Below are 22,634 nucleotides of genomic sequence, written 5' to 3'. Positions count from 1 at the left end.
TAAGGTATATTTTTAGGCAGCTGCTACTAGATTTTGTTACGCTTTGTTAATTTAAATTCTTATTCTGGTGAAATTACAGAGAAACTATTTAAGTGATATGACGTCGGCGTCAGTTGCATTTTCCAGCTACATATGGAATATACAAACGTTGACTTTTACCCCACGCTTGCCTAAATAATTATCACGCTGTGGCATCACGTACCTAATCTATAAGCAAACAAACAGCCACCAGTGTCTTTGAATTTGGTTATTATTAAATGAATAGTGTTTTTAGGCATAAGCATGTGCTATTTACCTTTCCTGCAAAACGAGTGCCTCGCTAATGAATGATAAAAACTGTGATAAACCGGAACTGTTTATGTGTACGTCGATCATGACTTTCACTTGCACTCTATCATTGAATATTCTAACAACAAACCAGTTCTCGATTTTAAGACTAGTTAGGATTTTGCCCAAGATCTGGTGGAATCGCCGCGCCGCGCCGCTGCACTACAAACAAAATGTTTGTCACACACTGATTTGCTTATCGCTATATGATATGTTAATACATGGCACTTTTTTATATAAATGACAGGTCGGTAATGAATTACAAAAGAAAACGATAGCCACCTAGCAGGTTTACATAATGATGAATAACTAAAATATGTTACCCAAGAACTTTCAAGACAAGTAAAAAAAATAGACTCTGGTTAATTGCAACTAATGGCATGGAATTAAAAATAGCTTAACCAATGTTCACGTGCAAGTACAGTGTTAAAGTTAGAACTAACATTTGTATAAAAATAAAATGCTTGGATTCAACTTAATCATAGTTTGTGGGAATTTTAGAAGCATTTATTAAAACTATGCATGTACAATTTTGTGTTTGAGACAGTAGCTTCATTGTATCAGAAACAAAGTATAGTGCCAATGCAAAACGGGCCGACCTCATTTTCCTTCTTGTGGTGTAGAAGCTAAAAAGCTAAAATGACACACATTTACAACAATATTGATCGTATGTACAACTGGACAATTTAACGCTGTAAAGTTATCGAATTTAAAAGGATGTTGAAAAAATGTAGAAACTTGTGAGAAAAATACGTTCTGGGGTAAATTTGCTAAGTGTAAAATGTAGTCGTACCGAATACATGTTAATTTGTTGCGGAATCCGAGAGCAATAACCGACAGCGTTGCTAGCGGTATTTGGCGGTTTCTTTGGCTCTAATATTCGACAAAAACCAGCGCCCAGCGGCGCCGGCCCGGGGCGGGGCGGCGCTGCGTCGACGGCGCATGAGGCAGCGCCCAGCGAGCGTGTGTGTGCAGGCGCCGCGTGTGTACACAACCAACAAAATGTTTGCATGTTTGTTGCTTTGAGTATGTTTCGACATATTAACTTAATGTGCAGATTAGTCACGCCTCGGCCTTAAAAGAAACGAGCTAGCATTTCATAGATATTAATATTAAAACATGAAGTTTTCATAAACATAATATAATTTTAGAAGATTTAATTTCTTCATTCCGAATCTAGGCTTGAAGAAGAATTCTCTGGACATCGTTGACTTACTTGGTATTAGTTCAAATGTGTAAATAGAAGTCTGTTACATACAGTAAAATTTCGTGAATACGAGAAAAACTCTTCCAGGAGATTGTTTCATGGGTGATCCGAACAAAATTGGTGAAGTAAAAAGAAAGTAAACAGTAGGTAAGAAATAATTAATTGCTTTCACCCGATTCGGGCATGCCACTCTTATGCCGATGACCGTCAGTGTCAGCCCGCGCTGGGCGATGGGCATCCATCAATTTGATTTGATTGATCGAATCTATTCTCACAATGTATCATGTATTAGCATTCAAAATGATTACAATATAACTATTAAACCGATTTCCTAAAATGAATTCAATTTAAAACAGAAACAATAGCTGTGAGAAAGTTTAGCTGATAGATTGCAATACATATGGAGAATTCTGTTATCTGTAAGAAACATATCGGATTAAAACGTGATTATAACGACTTAAGACATTCTTATAATAGAAAAATGTTTTAATTGAATGCCTTAAACTATACAGCTATTTAATTTGGATCCAATAGGCTTAGTCACTTGTTTCATTAATCTTTTAACATTTACACGAATAACTTTATTAATGCTCTAATTTTTACGTTCGGGTAACATTTTAATAAATATTTGTAACTTTTAAAAAAAACCGACCTCAAAAGTTTGTATAATTACATCTATTTGCCAACTTTTATTGAAACCGGTTAACGGAAAGTAGATGAAATCGAATAAACCCGATTCATCCCCTAATTTTCCATCCCTACATGTGGAATATTTTCTTAAATTGTATGGGAACACTACTGAGGTACCCTTTTCCTACAAAAAAAAGAATCATCGAAATAGTTACACAAATCTAATAATATCATTCACACAAAAAAATGCAGTCAAATTGGCAACCTCTTCCTTTTTTGAAGTCGGTTAAATATGAAATGTTCTGTCTGGTATCTAGATATTTTAACAGATGTGCTTAAGAAGTTTGATTAAGTGATTAGAGTTAATTAAGCCCTGAATTAATTTTATTTATTTATTTCAATTACACAGTAGGTATTAATGGCGCCAAATGTTTAATATATGTCCTAGGCTGTTTGTTGAAAACCTAACTAATCCATTGAACGGCGACATGCATGCGTATAACATCTAAAGTGTAAAATAAGTAACAAAAACTATCGCTTTCTCTTGTCGAGTTATAGGTTATAGGTATATCAATTATTAATGTACCATAAACTTTCAACTTAAACTTACTAAATAGTATCTTGTTGCATCTTTCTTTGGTCAATAAGCAAAAGTCTTACGTCTTTAACGATGTTATAAAATTTATTATAAGCACTGAAGTTTCACCACTGATCTATGTTCCTCATTACATAGCTCGTTAAAATCTGCCCCGTCTCATTTACATGGACAACGTGTTTAAATTATCACATCAAAGTACATACCAATAATGTGAAATGAGAAGTTGTGACCATTACCAAAAATAACAAGATTCTAATACTTTCGTCAAATTCCTATTATGTTTAATTCTTGAGTATATGTAATGTTGTAATTATGCGGTTTGTATACAAAACGCAAATTATACATAATTAATTCGCTAATTACACAAACTTGAGATCCATCAAATTATACACATAATTTAATAATTTTTCAAAAACACTCTCACATGTAACGATTGCTATGTATATATAAATGTAACATTTTCACTCAAAATATAAGTAACAAGGTAAGCTATTAGATAGATTTATGCTGACCATCATCTTCAATAAAAAAAAACTGCACCGATTATAATTATTGATCAGTACGATTCTTGCAAATATCGACATGTGGTTTGGTATTAAAGTTTGACATTTAAAGTTAGGATTTCAGGGGCAAAGGTGAGGCCGACGGCGCGGCACAAGGACAAGCGCTTTCTGCGCAGGAGTCAGTCGCGGTTGAGCGCGCCCCGGCCTTCCGCCTTGCGCCGGGGTCAAGGCGCCTCGCGTTCATTCTGCTCTATTTTGTGAAACATAGAAACTCCTATTCATTGTTATTGTTACATAAGTTAAATGGTGCTACGTGTTTTGTAGCCAGACAATATTATGTACGAATTTAGAGTCAGCATTGTTCAACGAGCTACATTCTTTGTTGAAATATGTAGAGAATAGATTTTTGATCATTTTTACTTCCGCATATATTTGTAGTAAGATACCAGAAGTAAATATAATGGACACAACTATACATAATAGAGTCTAGTAAACACAGTGAACGTCAACATCAGGTTAGGATTTACGCTTTAGAACGTTGTATAGAAATCAATATGTAAGTAGTTGAATTTAAATGTAATACTAATTACTGAACGCAAATGTCTTTATGTAGCTGACCTACGTCCTTTAAGTACCATTATTCCAATATTGGAACTGTTTGTCATTTGGATATTATGAATGAAAAAGCTAAAATTTAAGATTGCTTAAATATTCTGTACCTATTCGATTTTAATGAAAACGATAAAAACGCAACCTTTAAGATACAATATTCAAATTATTTGCTGTTAAAATCAGTTGTTGGTTAAAGTGCCTAAAGTGTGAGAAAGAATTTCTGCTCATAACGTGTAAAACACTTTCTCCGAGAATCGGACCAAAACGATTTCGTCTTTAATCTTTCAATATTTCTTACCAAACGGGGGCATTTAAATTATTCCAATCACTTAAACTGCACCCAATAGGCCAATAAAACTACTTAAAAATAACAATAACAATTAAATATCTTGTTAATAACATTTCATAAACCTAGTAAAAAATATTTTGCCTATAAAAAAAATGTCTACTATGTAACATGAAATTGAAATCTTTTTTCTATTTTAAATTCTATTTCGTATAAGAGACAACATAAACTGAAACAACCCAATTATATTCATAGCGGCGATGCGGGGCGGCACGGTCACTCATGTTTTTTTCTTTCTGTCATATTCTACTTAAACCAGTGAGAAAAAGAAAACGTGAGCGGTCGCATCGCTGTCGCTATGAATATAGGACAGTTTCAAAATGTTTACAATTTGTATATTACAATTTTTTGTCATAATAAGGTAACAGGCCAATAAAAACTTGTGAGATTTTTTTTTTAAATGAATTGTAATTTAATAAAATGATTCACCTTATATAAATATGAAAAAAAAAATTGATTTATTCTTCGGCAGTTTTAACAGTTTATTTTTAGCTTTACAAATAGTACCATAAATACGTACTACAAACAATTTAATAACTATTCGTAAAGAACTTTCTTTACATCAAAGAACAATGATTCTCAAAGGTTATGCACTGAATACGAGATCATTAAGATAAACTCTCGACCCGAAGATAGTCTTAAAAATATCGTGCATTACCTGACAGGCAGACAGGTAGTCGACAAGATGAGATATCATTGCAATATTCAACAAACGGAACCCCAAAATAAGCTATTGTTTATAACCTAGCCATCACGCGTGTCTGTTTTCTTGTAATATCACAGTGAACTCTGTTTTGCTAATGAATCTATTACCATGTACGAGAATGAATGATGGGAATATTTTGTTGTAATTATTAATCACGGCAATGATGTGTCCTATTAATGCCTCTATTCATTGAGGAAGTACATTACAATACGATGTACATTATAATGTATACATTGGACTAAATAATTGTCCTACTCAACTAGCGAGAAACACAATCAAAATTGTTAGTATTGATCAGTGAATAGAATAATCAAAGAATATTTATCTAAATTTCAAGTAATACATATAAAGTGAACATTGCCTCCTTTCAAAAACTTGGAATTTTTATTTATTTATTTTATTTATTTAATTTCTATATACATTTATTCTATATATTCTATTCAAAACTTTTTTTTAAATATACTGTTCTAGTAAAGTACTTGTTAGTTATATTTTAAAAGTATAAAACATAATACAAACAATATAATAGATATGAAACTTTTTCGAATCTAAATTACGTATATTTGTTTTTTTTTCAAACCAAATCAACGTTCAGGCCCTGTACAGGTTACATGGCAGACCTGAAAAATAAATATACGGGATTTATATCCTAAAAAAATATTTATAATAATAATAATAATAATTCTACTGCAATTATTTAAATTAAATTTAAATTACAGTGAATTTTGCAAATTTTGAGAGATATGTAAAAAAACTATGTAATATTTGAATGCTCCTATTACTATTTTAATAGGGCTTAAAATATGAAATTGGTGTTGTATAAAAAAAAATATAATTCAACGACTTCGGTGCGCCAACGGCATGTACTGTAGGCGTTAGATTAGGACGTCGCAATTTCGATTTCCAGTAGGACTAATTTTGGAAATTAACTTTTCTAAATTTAACTTAGTCTAGGTGTTCTGGGTAGTGCCATGTTGCTCTACTTCTCATAGTACTGGGAATTCTGTAGTTTAATACCAGATAATTGGGGTTGTCTGGCACATAATTATTATCATTATTTCATACACTCATGCTTTCAATAATCATGTCTGCCATCTTGCTGGAACTTCATGCATTCCTTTGCCATAGGACAGTGAGGAACGGGATCCACAAATTCTTGGAATATATATTACACTGCTTCTCTACACTGAGGACAAAATGATGCTCAGGCGAGTATGATAGGTGGCGAAGAGCTTCTATCTGTAACCCCTATAATGAGGAGACGGGTTGTTTCGCGGTATGCTCTCAAGATTAATTGTGGGTGAACTTCACAATGGTTATTGCCATCAGAATCCGATTTTTTTCTTACTAGCAATGACTGTTATTATAATGCGAGATTTTAAAAAGCTGAATTACACAACGAACTAGTTACCAATATTTTCTATAAAAAAAAAGGCTTTTTTGTACACTAGGCTTGTTACCAGGGTTCAACTGCTGTGTTGGTCGTTAGCGCTTACCACAGTGAGTATATTTTAAAATACACGTACTTTGTCTTCTTTTTATTTTTTTACTTTTTTGTAATATTTATTAAGTGACGGGACAAACAAGTTGTTCGCCTGATGGTAAGATACATGCCTGTCCATAACAGTTGCAGTGCCACACAGACCTATAAATCGCAAAGATCTTATGGGCATTGCCACTGCGCCTGTCACTCTGAGACATAAGTTGACAAGTCCCTTGTGCCTGTAACTTCACCAACAGCCTTATCGTTTTAAACCGAAACGCAGCTTAATGCTCACATTGCCTGGCGGCAGAAATAAGTAAGGTGGCACTAGTTACCTGGACGAACTCTTTCACAAGGAACTCTACTGCTATTAAAAAAATCTTATTATATCGATGGCATACAATGTAATGTTTGCCATCGTGGTGAAAGGATTTGTCAATCAGCATAAGGTTCTCGGTGATTGCTACCCAAGAATCGCCAGACGTACAGGGAATATGAATACGTCTTACGGGGAGGCTCCTTTCGTGCATCCCAAAGCACGTACCGATGCGGTCTAAAACTTCTTCATCTCTCTGTCAGCGCGTGTTGATAGTTTTATTTCAAACAATTCGTGTGGTATCCATTTCTACAGTTCTTTTTATTTCATCGATTTGACGCAAATGCGTGAGTATTGTAGAGATCATAGAGTAGTAATAGAGTAGTAGTTCTATTGAGAGGAAATTTTGCATACGATGACAATATAATAATAAATGTTAAATAAAAACTTGATCTAAGTAATATACAGAACTAATTTCAAATGGTTTTAATACATATTAAGGCAATACCTATTATAACGTAATTCTTTTTACCTTAAAATGAATTGTTTGAGTTACACTTTGATATGTACATTAATCATACAAAGTGGACGGAATTTTATTCAAATAATGTCGAAAACATACATTACTTACTTATGTCGTAAACTCTTTCTTAACTTGCTCCAGTATCGATTGGATACTTTTTGTAACATTAAACCTGTTGCAGTGATTTCAAGTTGACATATTGCATAATTATAATACTATAAAATGCCCATAAGAAATTTAAAGGTTGCAAAGTGTAACAGCACAGTTACTGTATACAATACTTTCTTTACATCCGGTTTTTTTCGTATAATTACCTACTTTTACTTACTTTGATTTATGTAAAATATTAATAGTAATATTGATTACATGGTACGTAGCGTAACTTACGTTAAAAGATACCATAACTTACAAGTTTTGATAGAAGAAGCGCTTATATTTTTCACTCTCTCTTAACGAATGCTTCATAATAACTGGTACCCTGTTGTTGAGGGCCGTAAATTCTCCACCGAATCTACTTACACCATTTTAATGATCCTTGACAACAGTTTTTATTATCTTAGACATAGGTACGTGATGTGTTCCGATATTGTAAAACGTTAGAGGCGTCTCACTATAGATTTCTAATTCACAGGGTAAATAACGTTATCCCTACTAAAGATCACATTTATGAATTGCCTAATATTAATTTAATTTTATTAAGCAAGTTCTGAAAGCCCTCAATTCATTATTTTAAAAATATGCCAATAATTGCTCCACATATTACAGTTTGCTCGCAACACGTAAACTTCTAAAAGTCGTGAAGTAAGTGCGCTCAGCTGAGGTGGCCGCTGCGCCGCTAGCGCCGTATGATGGCGTGTGGAACATAACCATTGCGCAAACGTAGATCACGGCTACACGACACGACGAGGACTGCACTAAATCGGACATGCATGCGTAGTTATTTTAATATTATAGGTGTTTTCAAGTGATTATCAATTCGTTTGGCATAACCTAACATAATAATAATCAATGCCTAGGATTGTGTGACGAATTTGATACACAGGAATTAACATTTTTTGTTTAGTATACATTATAATATTATTGCTTGGATGCCTCAATATCTCATCATTAAGTACACGATAGTTTATAGCAGTAATCTTTTGTTATTTTAAGCTTTTTTACATGCAACAACTCTAAGGGCCGTATTCCAGAACTCTACTCAATGCTCAAGTCAGGATCAGAGTATGATTTCAAGCACTGGAAATACGACTAATGGCAGGGACTTGAGTACGATTTCGAGTGATTTAAACCATACTTAAATCCTGACTTGAGCATTAAGTAGGGTTCTAGAATATGACCCTAAGAGTCGTATTCCAGAACTCTACTCAATGCTCAAGTCAGGATTTCAGCAGACTTGAGTATGATTTCAAGCACTGAAAATACGACTCTAATGGCAAGGACTTGAGTATGATTTCTAGTGCTTTGAATCATACTCATGTCCTGACTTGAGCATTGAGTAGAGTTCTAGAATACGACCCTAAATGAAACTAAAACCACTATCATGAATGAATTAAGTAAACCGACGAAAGTTTGAAATGTTCTCCAAAGTGAGATTTTAACCTTTTGCTGAAAAGTTAAGCCCAAAGGATGGGCATTGTTAGTTGTAGCTTGATAGCGCAATAAAGATGGCATTTAGTCATCGAGGGTGAGGGGCGCGCATTGTTCGGCGCCCGCGCCGGTGTTGTCTGCAATAACTATAACCTACTTACTGCTGACGCATGCTATAAACTTTAAAATTAGGGAGTAAACGTAAACGTAAATTAAAACGGGAGTTTTTAAAATCAGCCACTAATACAAATTCCTACTTCATAACTCATTTATTTGTGGAAACATGTAGTTGTGTACTGTAGTGTAAATTGATACTAACATAATCTCAGTACAGAGTACTAAAAAAACCGACCTCAAAAGTTCGTAGAATTACATCTATTTGCCAAGTTTTATTGAAAACGGTTACCAGAAAGTGCGCAAGACCGGATTCATACCCAAGTTTGCTACTTGTGTGGAATATTTTCTTCAAACTTAAATGGGACCACTACTAAGGTACCCTCTTTCCAACAAAAAAAGAATTATCAAATCGGTTCTCAAATGCCGGTTTTATCGCGTAACATACATACAAAGATAAATACTGTCGAATTTAGAACCTCCTCCTTTTTCCGAAGTCAGTAAAAAATAAGTATACGAGTAGTTTTCCGTGTATTATTTTGTTTGTATGATATCAAGAGATGGAACGTACAAATCGCGCGTCTGGTAGTAAGGGGCATGCACGTCCTTAATAGTTGCAGTGCCACTCAGAGCTTTAAATCACAAAGATCTGAGGAGCATTGCCACTGCGCCCATCACCAGACATAAGTTGACAAGTCCCATTTGCCTGTAATTTCACCAACATCCTTACCCTTCAAAACCGAAGTGCAGTAATGCTCAATTACTGCTTCTCAGCAGAAATAGGGAAGGTGGCAGAACGTCTCTGGACGAATTATTTCACAGCTCTACTGGTACTATTTATTGTATAATTGTATAGTTTCACTGCACCCGACTATACAATAGGCATATACAAATATTTTGAAGGTATAATGCATATTAACTTCTCAACTAAGTCTCGTTCTTATTCTTCAGTCCTCTCGGGTTATTCGAGTTTGTTTGCTTCAAAAACTGAAATCTATATGGATGTTACCTCTATTAAAGAACGAAATAAATGTGTAAGTAGGTATGCAAAAGTGTAGATAATGAGTTTTGCTTTAACCCATTAAACAAAACGTAATAAGTCAAGAATTTTGTGAAATGAAATGAAGTTTATTTTCATTGAATACATTTTACGAGATGGTAATAATTAGATTAGAATTCTTCCATTCCATAAATGTACAAAAGCAAGCTTAATCATTGTTCTAAATATTTAATCACAAAGTTACAGTTTTTCTATAATTTTACCTTTTGTACCTACAATTCAAATGTAACTTTCTTAAATGTTAGTTTTTACTACTTAGTATAAATTTTCATTCACCGGTATTAGGAAATTCAAAAATACAGTATAGTTTTCCCTGGTTACCCGTACATAACCAAGTTACATTATCAGCACTGGAGAGAAAAAATATTCCTGATACAAAACCAAGTAACGTAGCAGGAATTGGCATATTATCTACAACAAATCGATGTCACTAAATATGTATAGCAACAACTGAGAGATTATTTAATTAGAAGGAATAATTCAAGTAGAAGAAGGGAAACATAATTCTAAAATCAATTTCCTTAGAAATAAACATTGCATGCAATAGCAATGAGTAGGCGCAGCGCTCGCGCGTTGAACTCTTTTGTGCCACGAGACTCCGGCGCAACGTTCCGCGTGGAAAAGAGCTCAACGAGGTCGTACTAGCAATAATTGAACTTCTTATTGTTTCTGATTGACAAAATTGCTGCATTGTTCTCGATACCGTTTACGCTAACATGTAAATTACCATTTCCTCAACAATCTAGGATAAATTATATCCGTGGCCTTATTCCGAAGGCACATAAATACACACTATGTTTATATCTCTATAACTTTCTGTTGTTCTAATATGCGGGTTTGTGTTCTTAACACAAAGTTGTTGTTCTTTTTGTGATTAAAAATAAATCCTAACAAAAGGTGTACCTATCTAATCTATGGTCACATTTCTTTACAAGCTGGTTACTATTATCAATCTTATAATTATTACATCAAAGTTGTCTTTTATCATTACACGTTAACGCTACACATAGTATTCAGTAATTAGCACTTATTTAGCTATACTGCAGTAAGTTAATAAAGTTCTAATGACAGATACTTGTGGCAGCTTTTGTAAATGCACTTAACTTATAACATTAGATGTTAGAATATAAATATAAGTAAAAGCTCAGAACTCACCTCGTCCGTGAAGGCACGATCCAATTAGAACCAAAAATTCGTTTTAACACTGCAGTGAATTAAGCACGAGTTGTAGCACTTGGTCTCTTTAATGGAGAACAGACTCTAGTGAGTTCATAAAAAAGCCCTCAGATGATGAAAGGGTTCAAGTCCTTTGAGTCCTGGCGGCGCAGGCGCAGGTTGTCGCGGTGGCGGTGTGGCCGGTGGGGGGTGCCGGCGGCGCGGGAGACGGTCCAGCGTCCGGCCGCACTACGCGCCTCGCAACGGTAAACTGGCGGCCCGAGTGAGACACAGCCTCTCCTCGCTTGTATGAGTGCCTTCAACCTCCCTCCAAACAAATAGTACCGTATAACGCGCTTGTGTCTTGGTAACTTTTATTATACTTTTATTAGTGTTGCCTCGCTTTTGCGCCTGTGTGCTTCATCACACCAACTCAGAGGCAGTGCGGCGACGTGGCACACTCGTGTGGGTGTCGCTGTCGGTGTAAGTAAAGTAAAGTACCAATGCGTGCTTTGATCTTATGATTCGGTATGCACGGCCGCGCCGCTGCACGTAGCACCGTGGCTATATTTTACTTCTATAATATCTAGTCAATAATTTTAGTCCGGAGCTTGTGCAATAGCACACGTCGTATCGGCCGCGCTACAACTAGACCAGGAATCGGTATGCAGGCTGACCACGAACGTCTTCACTACCACTTGCACATGTTGCTTATTCTAGACTAATGATTCGAGTAAGTGGCCAATAAAAAAGCAAAACCCTCTATATTCATGCAATATTTTTCATAGCAAGATAATATATTCATTGGCCTATTCAAATATCGTATGTTATTAGAAGATTATATTTAGTTGGCGGTAGATACTAAGTGTAATAAAGTATCTAAGTTTTATAATTTAATGAAAATACTATAAATGTACACAAATAGTGATAATACAAAGTTATAAAATTCTTATTTACATACTTATTACATACGTCACTATGTAAGATTCAAGCTAGAAGTTTATAGGCTAACAGAATTATGTTGAAATGCAAGGGGGACAGATAGCAGAGTTGCTATCATATTATATTAATAATTCAGCCAAATCGTTGGCTAGCAGACCGCCTGTTTCTATTGAGCAGTCCATTGACATAGGTCAGTTTACTGATAATAATAAATCTGTTAAAAATAATTCAATTTCCAATTATTTAAATTAATTAGTACGACAACGGTGATATACTCTTGCAACATAGTGACAGTAAAAACCAACCTAAAACACATAGAAATAAAATAAATTGTATATTAAACCTTATGCACCTAAATATACAAGGAATGGAAGACAAAGAGTTAGAAATAGAATTATTTATTAGCTGTATATTGGTATTCTTTGTATTACTGAATTTTATCTAAACATCAATTCATGTTTAGCTTCAACAATCACCAGGTGGCTAGTTCGTTCAGCAGAGAAAAAGCTATTCATGGCTGCTGTTTTATTTGTTATTGAAAATAATTTAAACCTTAAATAACGTCCAGATATTTTGAGCCTATCTATTGAGCGGACTATAGAGATATCTTATATAGAGCTTGAACGGCTTGTTGTGTCAAACGTGTACAGACCCCCTCATTCATCTTACGAACTATTTGAAAAAAATTAGATGAAGTTTTAGGTAAATTAAATAATCCAAATAAATACATTACTGTTTGTGGTGACTTCAATGTTAACTTATTAGAAGATTCCAGTGCTAGCAGTAGGCTCATATAATTTTTCCAATGTTATAATGTTGTGAATCTTTTCTTGGTGCCTACTAGAATAACTCCTACTACAGCCACTTGTTTATACAACATTTACATTAACGCCGTACCTAGTAATAAATCTATTATAAAATGATTACAAATAAATTAACGTCTGAGCACTGCGGTCAATTGGCCACTTTTAATATAACTGTTGATAAAATGCCAAAAAAGGATATCACATGTGTTCCGATAAATAATGGTCGACTTAAAACTTATAGAAATAACGTAATGCTTAAACTAACTGACATTCCGTACTTTAATGATCCCAATAAATTGTATAATTCAGTTTTCAACATAGTGAAAATTTAACGTTTGTGCAATGTTTATTCAAATGTTTTTAAGTCCAAAATCATAACCATTAATAATTCATTGAAATTTACTGATTTGCGACCGTGGGAAAAATAGACAAGGCTATATTTAACTACCTCCGTGGCCGAACGGTTACCATGCCGGACTGCCACGCAGAGGTCCCAGGTTCGATTCCCGGGCCGAGAGAAATATTTGTATGACCTACATTTATTTCTCTCGTGAGTTTGGGTGTAATTTGTGGTTGTCTATGTGTGTGTCCATGGCACCCGCGACACAGGGTTTCCCTAGTGGGGGGCTATGTTGAGTGTGTGCGTTATTATATTATTATTATATTATATGATCTTTACGATGAAAGGACCTATAACACTAGTAACAGTTTTAATGATTTTGTTAGGAAGTATTCGAAAATGTTTAAACGTGTTTGTGTTGCAGCCAAAGCAATGTTTATAAATAATAAAATTAAAAGCAGCGAGAATGTCGTAAAAACGACTTGGAATATTATAAATAGCGACACTTTGAGGGTCAAACCTCGTAACTTAGATTTTCAACTAAGATTTAATGACAAAATTTTAAACACAGACGCAGAAGTTGCTAAAATATTTTTTACTTACATTCCATTTTTGACTACTAAGTCGTTAATTCACTCCCCAACGTCATTTCCCAACGCCGCTGAATCCTTACTCAAAGAAAATAATGCAGTTAGTATGTCATGTATTTCCAAATGACATTGTTAAAGCCTTTAAGTCTATAGGCATAAAAAATACTGCAGATCTTGATGGTCTTTCAGTCAGAGTAATTAGTTCTATAGTTGATTGTATTGCGGCTTACTTAGCATGTGTCTTTAATAAATGTGTTGATGATGGTATGTTTCCTGACCTCATGAAGCAAAGTAAAGTTATTCCACTTTTCAAGTCTGGTAGTATTTCAGACCCCACCAATTTCAGACGTATTGCAATACTATCAACTCTCAGTAAAATATTTCAAAAAAATATTCTAAATCAGATGTGTGCACATTTTTATAGTAATAACTTAATGTATTAGGAGCAATTCGGTTTCATTCGGGATCGCTCTACAACCGATGCCGATGTTGAATTGATGAAACATATATTTGATGCATGGGAAGACTCATATGATGCTATTGGTGTATTCTGTGACCGTTCTAAAGCTTTTGATTGTGTGCACCATAACACTCTGGTCAGGAAACTTCGCCATTATGGTGTGGCGGGACGTAACCTCGGCCTTCTTAAATCGTGTTTGCGTAGTAGGGTACAGAGGGTGGATGTTAACAGTACGAGATCATCAGGGTCTTCAATTAGCATGGGTGTCCCTCAAGGTTCCATTCTAGGCCCATTTTTGTTTTTAGTTTATATCAATGACTTACCTAGCCTCTTGGAGGGTATAAAACACGAGATAGTATTGTTTGCTGATGATACTTCCTTATTATTTAAAGTTAAAAGGCGCCAATGTTCCTACGACGATGTGAACAATGCTATGTCTAAAGTAGCTGATTGGTTTGTTGTTAATAACCTACTCCTTAATGAGAAAAAACAAATTGTGTTAAATTTACAGTACCCAATGTTAGAGAGACGGTTACAAATATTGTTGTTCGAAATGAAAAATTTAATCTTATGGATACAGATGTATTTCTAGGTATAATGTTAGATGCTAAATTACAATGGGGTCCACATATAAGTAAGTTATCAAAACGGCTCAGCTCTGCAGTGTACACGATTAAAAAAAATACGGAAACTTTCAGACGTTGAAACCGCTACATTAGTTCACTTCAGCTACTTTCACAGTCTAATGACATACAGCATTTTGCTTTGGGGTAACGGAGGAATAGTAATTTCTTTATGAAAAATAGTGACAGACATAGCATTAACACGAGGAACAAAAATAAACTAACTATTCTTGATAGTCGTCTTTACAAAGTCACAAATTCATTTAAGGGGCAATGTATACTCTTTTATAACAAGATTCCGGTTGATATACAAAATTTGCCATTCACGAGATTTAAAACTATAGTGAAACAAAAACTTTATACTAAAGGTTATTATACAACTTCTGCGTACTTGGATGACAAAAATCCGTGGTAATAACCCGTTTAGCTCATGGAGGTAGTCTCGATCTCTGATGTCTCAAAGCAAAAAAAAAAATATATTGTAAATGTTGAATTTGTACAAATGCTATTTACAAAAAACAATCCCTAGAATTTCTTGCACATTTTTTTCTCAGGGGAATCTGCCTTACGAATGAGCAGTAGGGTTTAAACAATGTGACAATTTCAAGTGTAATAATGAAATAAAGATTATTTTGATTTTGACGGTTAAATTAATTAAATGATAATAACTTATCAATCATATCAATATTAGTAAAAAATATTTTTTTACAAATATAAGCAAGTTATGGAAATAATCCTTATGATTGACCCTTTCGATCGGCATCACAAACGAATGCTTTTTTCACATCTTTTTAAATAGCAGTAGAGCTCTTTTTGAAAGAGTTCATCTAGGAAAGTATTGCCACCTTACATTTTTCTGCTACCAAGCAGTAATATGAGCATTACTTTGTTCCAGCTTTGGAGGGTTAGGGTGCTGGTGGAATTGCACACACATGGGATTTCTCAACTTACATCTCGGGGTTACAGGCGCAGTGGCAGTGTCCTTCAGATCTTTGCGATTTAAAGCTCTGAGTGGCACTGTAACTGTCATTGACGGTCGTGGAGCTTACCATCAGGCGCACGACTTATTTGTCCCATCACTTAGTATTTTTTTTTTTTTTAAATGGTCGGTTCGATTTCCAGATGAGGCAAGCAACTTTTAAAAATCTTTGAACGCAGTGTTACTTACTTTTAAAACCCAATAAATGACTCCAGGAAGCAAAATATCCCATCTATATTATTTAATAGTGGCACTTCACATGGCTATTTGTATTTGCGTGTTTCATATATTTGGCAAACACACACCATGTGTAGATAGCGTGTGTGACAAAGTATTGCCTTGTTTGCCTGTTCGACAAATACAGCAAACACCAAACTCGCGTAACCGCGCGCTGGTCGGTTAATCAACTCACATCAAAGGAGCCAAACATATTTTTTCAGGATAGTGTGTGAGCATTCTCCTGCCTGCGCGGCGGAGTGCCATGCTGGTTCTGAATGGGCCACTTTAGCTTTTAAAACGGCCCATTCGCTACCTGCACGGAAGTCCACCGCGCAGGCAGGAGACTGCTCACACACTATCCAGCTTATGGCCCACGTATGAAGTCTCGCAGGACGCATTGCAGGATGGCTTGCACGCTGTGACTACATTCATAATCCTGCGTTACGCGGTAGACGGCTAGGCGGACGACTGCAATACAGGATAGTGAATGCCACCTTTCATTAGTGTTGTCTGTATCTAAAAATTGAGAAAAAACATTACCACTATTTAGTTTGGGAACAATAAATTCAAAAGCTCTTTCGAAAAATTAATGTTGTTTCGCCGAATGTATAATGGAGGACTTTTTTCGGACACTGGCTTTTTATTACAAAAAAACCTATAAGTGATAATTTAAAATGTCAGAATAAAACTAGAGTGGCAAATTTGCATAGTTATAGATTTTTTAAATTTGCATATATTTTATTCGGATTAAGTGAAAAAATATCCCACACTAAAAGTGAAACTATTACGAAAAATGGCATAGATAGTTTGAAAATACCTGTTAAGTCAATCACCTCTAAGAGCCTTTCCGAAAGTCGTCACTTAATTGGATTCAAACAATTCTATTTAAATTAATATGTATGTTTTTTTTAATTTTCCGAGGTTATTAGATTTCAGACTAAATAATCTATTTATTTCTCGAATATAATGTTACAGTATAAATTGCGCTACATGTCAAACTATATAGAGATCGTCAAACAGAAACGGAAATTATAAAATGAAAAATACACAATAATTATAAAATTAACAATTTATTAATAATAATATTGTTGTCATTAAATTGTATAACAATATTATTCGTCGTCAACGATCATCATAAGTTGATGACAAATACACGACCCGAGGAAATAGTACCTTCAAAAGTATGTCAATGGGATAAAAATTAAAAAAAAATAAAATTAAAAATACTCAATAGTGTTACATTTAAGTTCCATAAATTCATTTACAAAGTATAAAGGGTTTTCAGGGACAGGTCTTTTAATTGGCGTTTAAATACTTTATTAGATTTTTTTCTTTTAATTTTTTTTAAGCCCCGCACCGGGAAACCCTGTGTCGCGGGTGCCATGGACTCACACATAGACAACCACAAATTACACCCAAAGTAACGTGTAAATGTAGGCCTTCATAGTTTCGTGTAGGAATTTCGTAAATTTCTCCCGGCCCGGAAATCGAACGCAGAGGTCTGTGTGACAGTCATGATTACCATTCGGCCACAGAGGCAGTAATTATTTTTATTTATTTATTTAAATGCAAGTCACAACAATATATTTCCATTAAAAATCTTATTGCTATGACACCCCGCGGGGGTATGGCATTTGGTCCCTATTTTATATAAAACAAAATAATAACTTAAAATTACATGATTAAAATTACATGTCAGTATTCATCATTGGTCTTCGTCAAATACATAAAATATCATAACATTTTAGTTTAATTACAAAATTACATTAATTTGTCATTATAAAATTCATTTAAATTATAATAACATTTGTCAATTAACAATATTTTTAATTTGTTATTGAAAATTCTATAATTAGTTTCACTTCTAATGTGCTCGGGTAGTTTATTGTGGATTTTTATAGCATTATAGTACGGACTATTCTGATACATGCTAAGTGTACATTGCGGAAGGCTTAATGTATTCTTAAATCTAGAGGGTCTTAGTGAAGTGGGTACGGCATTAATAAATAATTCCCGGTTTTTCCTAATAAATTTAGCAATTTCTAATATGTACATAGAGGGCAGGGGGTTAGTATTTTTAATTTTTTAAAATGTGGTCTACAAGATTCCGTCTGTTTAATGTTCATTATGAGACGTATACATTTTTTTTGTAAGATTAGGAGGTCATTTACCTGGGTACTGTTCCCCCACAGTATCAAGCCGTAGTTTAACCATGCAAACGCATACGCGTAGTAAGCTGATAATGCTGTTTTTACATTTGTGACACATTTAAGTTTGTATAAAGCGAAGGTGAATTGAGACATTTTCATTTTAATTTTTTCTACATGTGATTTCCAATCAATATGCGAGTCAATTTCTATTCCTAAGAAATTATATTTTGTTACTTTCTCTATATTTTTACCATTTGCACATAGATTTAATCCTAATTCTGATTTTTGTCGTGGTCTAAATTCTATAATTTTCGTCTTATTATAATTTATTTCTAAGTTATGTTTATTAAGCCAGTTCGTTACGTTGTTAAATGTCTGTTCAAAGTTTACCTGGAAGTTTTTGTCGTTTTTGTTATACTTGAAGAGGAGAGAAATGTCGTCTGCAAATAAAGTACATGATGTGTGTATCTGTTTTGGTAAGTCATTTATATATAATATGAATAGAATACATCCCAGTACACTACCCTGGGGAATCGATGAGTTTATATAAATTTTATCTGATCTATATGTAATTGTTTCTCCCGTATTTGTGTTTTGACTCTCGACTTGTACGTACTGTATTCTATTTTCTAAGTAGGAGTATAACCATCTAAAGGCATCACCTCGAACACCACTGTCATAAAGTTTTTTTAGGAGAATCTATAGACATAAATCTATTAGACATTGCTTTTTCGAAAATTTTAGAAATTACCGGTAAAAGAGCTATGGGTCGATACATACTAGGGTCAGTTTTGTCACCTTTTTTATGTATAGGTTTTATAATTGAAATTTTTAATTGATTAAGTATTAGGTGGTTCAAGTCTAAGGGTCGTATTCCAGAACTCTACTCAATACTCAAGTCAGGACTTGAGTATTGAGTAGAGTTCTGGAATACGACCCTCAGAGTAGCGGGCAGATGCTCATGATAATTGGGTCCGATGACACGCAGATTTTTCTCTGCAAATGCCATACGTCGTGGGATTGTTCTCAAACGCGGCGGAGGGGGATGCCAGAAGCATTTACGGTAGTAAATTAAGAAAACCTATTTGTAACATACATTATACACTCGCGAGCAACCAAATCGACTCAAGCGCTACCTCTACATTCAAACATTGTTCTATATAAAAGTATACAACATTTCAATAAAAATAATATGCCATTTGAAAGCTTGAAACCTAAGCTTTAAAAAAACATCAATACCAATAAATAAAACAAGTACCAACATGTTCATTTGCGCAATTAGGGAGAATGGGACTAATTACTACCTACGCTACCTGCTAGTTGCGCTACCCTCTACCCCTATAAAAACCCCCGTGACCCTTGAATCCTTATCAGTCGCTTATCAACAGTTGACCGATACACATCTCCGCAACCTGCATTCATTGTTTTCAAGAAACCATGGATACCACACCTCAAGAAGCCGCTCAAGTTGTTGCCTTATTGCAACAAGGACTCAGTCAGCGAGTAGTGGCTTCCCAGCTTCACTTGAGTCAATCTGCTGTATCCCGAGTATACCGACGGTATCAAGAGACCGGAGCATTCACTCGGAGACCAACAACCAGCCGCCACCGTTGTACTTCTGAAGGAGACGACCGTTTCATTGTCTCAACCACCCTGCGAAATCGGCACCTTACGGGTGTCGACGTGCAGGGCGAGCTGAGACGTGTTCGAGGCGTAGCTGTCAGTGAGTGGACAGTAAGAAGACGTCTGAAGGAAGCCAATCTGTCTCCAAAAAGGCCTGCAACAGGCCCCAAATTGACTGCAGGCCACCGGCAAGCTCGGCTACAGTTTGCTCGAGAGCATCTTAACTGGAGCTTTGGGCAATGGCGGTCGGTCCTCTTCACTGACGAGTGCAGGATGTGTCTGCATGGCAGTGACAGGAGAGGCCGGGTCTACAGGCGTCCGGGAGAGCGATTTGCCCAATGCTGTTTCGCAGAAACCGTTGCCTATGGTGGCGGTTCTTGCATGATGTGGGCTGGTATCTCGTTGGAGGGTAAAACCGAGCTCGTTTTCGTGCCTGGAGGAGGCCGAGGAGCGGGACTGGGAGCTGATGGGTACATCACAAATATTCTCCTGGAACATGTTGTGCCCTACGCAGGATTTGTTGGTGAAGACTTCATCCTAATGCACGACAATGCTCGATGCCACACAGCGCGCGTTACTCAGGAGTTCCTTCAAGAAGTCGATTTGCGCACAATGGACTGGCCTGCGCTAAGTCCAGACCTAAATCCCATCGAACATTTATGGGACGAGCTCAAACGAAGGGTACGAGCAAGAAATCCAGCTCCTTCGAGCCTGGAAGAACTGAAGGCAACTTTATTAGAGGAGTGGGAAGGTATTCCTCAAGACAACGTCAAAAAACTAATAAGATCGATGAAGAATCGATTACGTGCTGTAATTAGGGCTAGGGGAGGCAATACCAAATATTGAATTAATAAATTTTATACTTCTTAAGAAAAAAACGTGTTTTATTTGTGTCAAACTCCTTTACCCAAAATCCCATTTTTCTCCCATTTAAGTTCAGACACCGGTAATAAAAAAAAGTATACATGGATATTAATAATGACGACATTTCCTAAAAGCTGAAGTTTCAAGCTTTCAAATGGCATATTATTTTTATTGAAATGTTGTATACTTTTATATAGAACAATGTTTGAATGTAGAGGTAGCGCTTGAGTCGATTTGGTTGCTCGCGAGTGTATTTTCATATAAGTACAGTGTATAATTTCATATAAGTAAGCGAGTAGTGCGTCGTTAGGCGTTGCGTTATAAAGAAATTTTTGCAGGAGTGTCTGGGTTTGACCCCAACCAATGCGAGTACGGCACTGTTTTTTTAATTAAACACACATTAACATCACTCTATTGGCATTCGTGGAGTTACCCCATGTGAGTAAATCGTACCACATCAGCGAGTGAAAATGTGTAAAATAGATCTGTCATAATGCAGAGTCAGAAATGAGCAAATTTAGTTTACGCAACGACTGCAAAGACTACACCATTCAGTCTGTCTACACAGTTTGTCAATATGGCACTTCCAGTTAAATTTCGACTCCAGAGCAAAGCCGAGGTACCTCTACCGTAATTTGTAGAAATATTCGCATCATTATTAAAGTCCGAAGAGGAAATGAAAAATATGTCTTCATTTCCTCACAATAAAACGAATCCAAAACATGGACTCTAAAGTTGAAGTTAAATCAAATTTTTTATCAAATGCGGCGGAATTTTCGAGATAAATTAATTAATAAAGATTGTGACTAAAAAAGTCTTAGTGGAACTTTTCAAATTACGCATGTTATTAAAGGGCTTCAATTTTAGTGTTATACTTAGAATAATAACGCATAGAAACCTAGTCCGCACACGCTAAGTGAGGCAAATTGAAGCGCGCCCAATGGGCCCACACGAGCGGGCGGGCCTTCAGTGCTCAAGGTCAACTTGCACCGCGAACAGCTTAATAATTTTAGCTAAAAATGACGAAATGTGCGGTAAATTAGTGTAAAAATACGTCAGACAAACATAAAATACATGCTAACATCACATTCCACAAGGAAGTAACGCGTTTCAACTTGTATTTTTATATAAATATTGACTAAAACCGAAAATTAACCTACTACTAAAACTAGCCTACATGAATTTGATTTTTGCCTCACTTGTGATAGTTCATTTGATATGAAACTATCATTCTATGCGTTATTATTCTAAGGTGTTATATATATTTTTATTACATTTTATGCGCATAAAATATATGCAAATTTAAAAAAAAATATTTTTTCCATGACTATGCTTATATCCATAGATTTAGTATTATATCCCACTCGGGAGGTCTACTATGAGATTTTAAATAATTACAACTATAGGTTTTTAGAATAAAAACCGGTGTTCGAAAAACGACTTTTGCAATAAACTATACGGTAACAGTCGGACCGTGTGAGCTTTTTCTTCTCAGTAATGTCAATGTATAAAATACGTATATACCAATAATGTTTAGAATCGCAGCTAAATATCTGATAAAAATTAAATGATTCTTTGTGTTTTCTTTCTAAAAATAAATCATAAAGAATTAAATTCTTATATAAAAAATTATACGAATAATTTCGTAAGAGAGCATACATTTTCTTCCTTTTTTTGTATTAATGTGGCATGCCACTCATCATCAATTACCTGGTCTCAAATTAGGGGATGCGATATGTACCAGGGTAATGAAATTAATCCAGGGAGCCCTAGCATACCCTGACGAAATCAGGGAACTAAGATCGATTTAAACTTTTTTAGGAATCAATTCATCAAGCAACTTCGATTAGCACTATGGAAGTGCTAATCGA

General features: G+C 35.1%; 1 protein-coding gene across 1 annotated transcript in view; it reads right to left on the bottom strand.

Moving 5' to 3' along the window:
• LOC113232724 (neurotrophin receptor-interacting factor homolog) overlaps positions 1-11,408 on the bottom strand; it is a 92,201-nt gene extending 80,793 nt beyond the window's left edge. The window contains exon 1 of the mRNA XM_026467503.1: positions 11,168-11,408. The gene's annotated coding sequence lies outside the window, so the exon portion shown is untranslated. The remainder of the gene's footprint in view (positions 1-11,167) is intronic.
• Between the last annotated feature and the right edge of the window lie 11,226 nt (positions 11,409-22,634).

This window comes from Hyposmocoma kahamanoa, unplaced genomic scaffold (genome assembly GCF_003589595.1).
Source record: "Hyposmocoma kahamanoa isolate Upper Pololo Valley unplaced genomic scaffold, ASM358959v1 78, whole genome shotgun sequence".
Classification (NCBI taxonomy): Eukaryota; Metazoa; Arthropoda; class Insecta; order Lepidoptera; family Cosmopterigidae; genus Hyposmocoma; species Hyposmocoma kahamanoa.
Note: the sequence above shows the minus strand (reverse complement) of the source record. Positions and strands in the feature narration are given on the sequence as shown.